The sequence below is a fragment of the Haliaeetus albicilla genome, chromosome 2 (assembly GCF_947461875.1).
Source record: "Haliaeetus albicilla chromosome 2, bHalAlb1.1, whole genome shotgun sequence".
In the NCBI taxonomy this organism is placed as follows: Eukaryota; Metazoa; Chordata; class Aves; order Accipitriformes; family Accipitridae; genus Haliaeetus; species Haliaeetus albicilla.
Window position 1 is genome coordinate 47,159,007 of NC_091484.1, and position 6,000 is coordinate 47,165,006.

The 6,000-nt window shown below is 45.7% G+C and overlaps 1 protein-coding gene across 3 annotated transcripts in view; it reads right to left on the minus strand.

Annotated features, from left to right (window-relative positions):
* HDAC9 (histone deacetylase 9) overlaps positions 1-5,627 on the minus strand; it is a 499,915-nt gene extending 494,288 nt beyond the window's left edge. For 2 of the 3 annotated variants that reach the window (XM_069773840.1, XM_069773846.1), the window contains exon 1: positions 5,456-5,626. The gene's annotated coding sequence lies outside the window, so the exon portion shown is untranslated. Of the gene's footprint in view, positions 1-5,455 lie in introns of all 3 variants that reach the window. The other variant, XM_069773867.1, reaches the window with a different exon arrangement.
* Positions 5,628-6,000: the final 373 nt, after the last annotated feature.

The window sequence follows — 6,000 nt, forward strand, 5'->3', positions numbered from 1 at the left end:
AGTGCCATCAGGTGGTCCACCATACTACTTTTCCCAGAGAAACTATATAGATTTCCTCATGATCTGTTCAAACACCCTATTGCCTGTCCCCACTTATGATGCTATTAGCACTGATTGGAATAGTCTTCGATCAGAGGCTGATCTTGCAAGCTAACTGTCTGTTAAGCTTTGCGTATATTATTGGGTAACGCTTATCAGATACTTGTCTTTCTCCTAATGCAAACTAAAAGCTGCAAAAAACGGTGCAAGAAAAGGATGGTGAAAGAGTGACTCTTACATCAGTGGCAATCACTTCCCACAGGAAACCTAACATAACAGTGGCATCAGGGTGTACAGGTGCAAAGCCATGAGAACAACAGTACGAGACCAACAGCACGAGGACAGCAAGGGAGACACTGCCCCAGCAGCTTTGGTGAAAGGCTACCGAGCTGCAAGGGAAAGGCAGAGCACAGAGCTGCAAATGGAAGACCCTTGGTATTGCAGAAGGTTGAGGCACCAAAGGCACTGTGCAGCACACCACCTTCTTTATGAATAAGTTCAGTCTCAAGTCGTCTCATATCTTGCATGCACACAAGACTGACTTACCCTTCAGGGCTGCCAATTTCTCTAGTGTACCAAGCACCACCTTTTCAAGACACTCATTAGACAAGGCCTTCTTTCTTCCAGGTTAAAACAGCATGGCAACAGAAGACGGACTTGGTGAACATGACAGTAGAGACTCACGCATGCTCAGCCTGAGCCAGATAAAGGACTCAAGTCCAAACAAAGCCCCAGGAGTGACAGTCATCCATTCTAGAGAAAGAACACTCTGTATCTTGAACTGAAATAAACTAAAACAAAGACTGAGAGTCTCAGAGCAGAAATCAAATTAAGACATACAGAATCCAGCATCTTCTACTCCAAGACTGAAGAACTAGGGACAAATAAAAGACGTACTGTAAGTAGTCATCTTCTTACAGGCACTTCTGAGCTACCTTTGCTGAAGGCCATTTAATTTCCTTAAACAAAAATAGTTTACATTTACGCAATAGCTTTAAAAGCAAACTATCCTGATAGTTATTAGACATTATAAAGGAACTTCAACAATGTATCATGATTTGTGAGTGATAAATGTTAATATTTATATTGAAAACCACCATTAACAAGAAATTACTGGAAAATAAGAACAAATATTTGCTTCCTACCTTCCCAGCTCATAATCTACGTAATACATTGAATTAATGCTTACAAGATAAGTAAACATCTGATCTCAAAGATTGTGTAACAAAAGTTTTCAATCACTTTTCCCCATAAAGGAATTTCTAAATAGCATAATTCCACCTTGCCAGTCTCGACTGTGTAAGAATGTATGAACAGTAAAACCTAATCAAACCAAAGATCTGTTTAGCCCAATATCTTGTCCCCAGACGCACAACAGCAAATGAGTAAGGAAAAGTAAGTAAGCACAATGCAACCTTGTAATGGTGCTTCCTTGGAATACTCTGAAGTCTCCAGAATATTTGCAGGTTGGGGACATTCTGATCCAGAACCATTATCTCTCTGCTTTCTAGCCTTTGATACGTTTTTCCTCCAGGAATTTGTCTAAATCGTTTTTGAACTCATGTTAACTTTTTGCATTGACAAACTTCTTGGGCAAAATATTACATAACTATGTATTGTATAAAAATGGAGAAGCATGGAGAAGTTTGGGTATGTCTTCACAGGAAAGTTAGATCATACCTTGTAGCTGGAAGGATTTTAACATGGCCTGAAAGTATTGAAACATTATTTTTGAACAGTAATTAAGCACTGTTTCGCTATAATTTTTAAGCTGCTTGAAGATGAAGCTATGGATTAGCATGTACAAATAAACTTCATAATAGTATAAAAGTTGTAATAATGCAGTCAACACTAGTGCAGTCCTGCCCAGCATGTGCTGATGTACACAACATAACACATTCAATCCAAGTAAGTTACATCAAATAAGTGATAAATTCTTTGGTCATATATGATCATCCTAATTCAAAACCTCAAAACCAATAGGAGTAAATGAAAGGTGATTTCATCAAGTAATGTTAGCTCTCAAATGCCTAACTCGCATATCATTTTCAGTAAACAACCTAACCTTAAGTGATTCAGCAATGCAACTTTCTTTCTCTTGAAAAAAATACTTACTTCTCTGGAAATCATTACTGAAACCTTGACACATAACAAATATCTTTTATTATGGAATAGTCCAATGTTCTGTCTTTACATGAGAGTTATCTTTAATTTAACTCATCAAATACATTATGTACCTTCCTACTTAAATGCAGCAACAGAAAGAACACTTTCTTATACACTCCTGAAGAGACTGGAAAACTGATAAATACTCATTCTTTTAACTTGAATTTCTGTGGAAAGTTAATTTCATGTAAACAGTATGCATATAGGACATAGCATATAATCCTCAGCAAATCTGGTCTAAACCTCTTCTGTAAAAGGGAAAAAAACCCTCACTCCTGAGATATACTAAGCTCTCTCAGCTACATGATTCAGCTATGACTACACTGCAAGCCAGAAGTATTTTCTACTGCAGTTTGTATACACATACCCTAAGTAGCTTTAAATTAGCTAGTCTGAATACTGGTGAATATAAAACAACAATAGTACATGCAGTCTGGTAAATATGTGCTTAATTTACCATTTTGGAGATGACTAGGCTACATCCCAACTTTTTTGTCATTTTTCATTGGCTATAGTTTTTCATACACAACAGGATTCGATTATTTTTGCAACTACATTTCTCCTACTAACTACTAGCTGAATACTAAGAAACTAACTATTCCAACTACATTTAGTCACCCTCAGTATTCATGGTAATTCACACCAGGATTCATATCATTTTCATGATGGGTAAACATTAATTTGATCAATTTTCAGTATACAAATTACATTTTTGACAACAACTTCTATGGGACTATCGCAGGTAGCAAGATGAACAACTGAAAATTATTTTCCACTTCAAATGCTTTTTAGAAAGTACAGAGCTTTTATAACTGAATCTCTTTTTAATGTTATCTTCTATTAAGAAATTAGAAAATATATATGCCACTCAATCACAACATTATCTATTTTCCCAGAAAAATTCTAATAGGAACAACTGCACCAAATGAAGCATGTACCAAGACTTTCAGTAGTAAAGACACTATTTTACTTTTGTTTTTAAACTGCTCTGGGCACAGGAAGATGGTGGTAAACAAAAGATACACAACAGCTTACAAACTACTATTCCCGTTTCATCCTGTAGACTGCTCTTTACTAGTGGAAAAGCAGGTTAATGAAAAAACAAACACTAATGTTTTCAAAATGGGCATTTTAATGTCAAGTTTAAAATACTTGGGTGTATTGCATGTTCACATAGACTTTGAAACCAAAATACAAAGGAATATGACACCAAGAACAGTGTTTCGGGTAGGCTTAACTATGGTGCTGCACTTGCATCAACTTGGTCACCAGGAAGTATAATGGCATGTTTTTCTCTTTTTCAGAATTCTGAACTGACAATGACATTTTCATACAAAAGAGAGCTATTTCAATATTTATATGAAGAAGCTGGCACCAGTGGCAGGTAAATATAACCGACTGCAGCTTTTCTCTGGGGCCATGACATGGTTTTTACCCAATGTTTTGGATCACATCTCTGCCATTGTAATGAAAAAGAGGTGTTAAAATAGCGTATTATTTGCACCATTGACAGTGGAAAGTTATGTGCAGTTGAAACCTATCTATTATATACAAATAACGATGAAACTTAAGCGTATGAAGGGATGGAATTCCCTTCCAAGACTGCTCCGGTATTATGACAGAGAACAAGCCTGCATTTCTCTCTGAACAAAGTAGGCGTTCTGGGTACAAAACATATGTGGGTTGGGGCCACTAATACAGGCATGCATTGGACATGAGAGAAAATCTAGAAATATTCAATAAAAAGATAATTTTAAATATCTTCAATAAGTCTAGGGAAGCTGTTGGGGAGCCAGGGATGGGGGGGAATGGGAGAGAGGAGATAGGAGAGGGAGAGAGCATTTAGAAAAGCTTAATGTGAAATACCTTCCTTTTTTGTTCATGAGTTCTCAGCAGAGCTTACAGGCCTTTGTGAGCTTGCAAATTAAATCTTGAATAACTGTCACAAAACTATTCTTCTGTCACAGAAAACAAAATGTCAAGGAACTAAAGCTGACAATGTTGAAAGACAAATACGTTTAAAATTCCTCGGTTTCTGTGTCGGTGCTTGTTCCGTGCCGTTTGTGACAGAGATTCTCAACAGCTTTTGTATCAGAAAAGAACATTCGTATGCCATTTTCATATGTCAAAAGGTCTCCACGATTCACTTTGCTACTTCCTTCTCAATGTTCAGCTTGTTTTAAACATTTCTCCCCTCTTACATTCTCACATAGTTTAACAGTGTTTTTAGACCTCTTTGGAGCACTTAAAAATACAAACTGCCGTGGGCTCAGTGTAAATCTTTCAAAGACGAATACGTGTTTTGTGCATGACAAGCAATACCCGGGTTGTTGTTTTTTTTTTTCTATAACACTGATAAGCACGAATGACTACTGATTGCTATTACATTCCATTTCCGATCAAAATTCAGACATTTTAGCCGAGTCAAAACAACCGTACCCTTCGTGGAAACTACCCGTCCGATGCCCAGCGTTGCTATACCCTGCAAGTCCCCTTGCCGGGATGCGCGCACACACACACACACACACACGCTGCTTTGCCACCGAAAACGCAACGACACGCAACTCCTGCCACGCACCCGGGACGGGATGCAACCGTACCTGCCCTCCGGCCACCGCCTGCCCCAGGCAGCTCCGCCGACACCGGCCGGCGGCGGTCCCTGAGGGGAGCCCCCCGCCGCCTGCCCCCACCTGTTCGGCCCCCCCAACGGGGCAGCTCCCGCCGACGCCCTCCCCCAGCTCCCCGCTCCCCAGCCCACCGTGGGGAGCTGGCGCCGTCCTCTCGCCCGCTGGGGCTCCAGCGACCGCCCCCTGACAGCCCCCGAGCTGCCGGCGGTGCCCCCGGCACCCCGCGACACGGCCACGGCCCCACAGGAGGAGGGGGTCGCAAAGGGACCCCCCCTCCGGGCCCAGCGGGGCGCACGTACGCCGGGCAGGGCAGACGCACGGAAAACTCCTCTTCCACTCGCGCTCCCGCGAAACAAAACTTGCCGCCCCCACCCACCCACCCACCCACCCACCGCCACCTCGCCCGCCCTGACACGGCCCAAGTTCCCGAAACCTTCCCAAAGGTCCCAAAACATCCATCCCGGCAAGGCAAAGGCAACGGCCGGCCGGCGGGACCGACCGGCCGGCCGGCCCCCACGGCCCCGCGCTCGCTGCCGGCCGCGGCCGGGTGGAGCGGAGGGGAGCGGCGGCCGGGCGGAGCGGAGGGGAGCGGAGGGGAGCGGCGGCCGGGCGGTGACACTCACCTTCCCGCGCCTCCGCCTTATCTCTTCGCTCGCGGGCTGCAACTTCCAGTCCTTCCCCCAACTGCCATCCTCCACCGGGGCGGCGGGGGAAGGAGCGGAGCGGCGAGGAAAAGTTGCGGCGGCGACTGCCGCGGCGATTAGGTGGCCATCGCGCCGGCGGCGGGGCGAGCTTGTGCCGTGCGCGGCGGGCGGGGCGGGGCGGCGCGGGGCGGCGGCAGCTGGCGAGGGGCTGCGCGCTGCGATCGCAGCCTGTGGCGACGCGAGGAGATTTACTAAAAATAGCCGCTCGGCTCGGCGGGGGGAGGCCGCCGGGCTGTGCCGCGCCGCGCTCCCCGCCGCGGCCGCTGGGGGCCGAGCGGGCCGGGCCGGGCCGGGCCGGGCCGCGGTGGGGACAGCGCCGAGGGGGCGTCTGGCCCGGGCAGAGGGGTAGGGAGGCTCCCCGCGAGGCTGCTTCGGGCACGGAACCCGAAGGGCTGTGGCTGCCCGGGCCCCGCCGCCCGGGGCGGGCGCGGTCAGGCGGCGCTGCGGGCGCAGCGGCGGCCGGA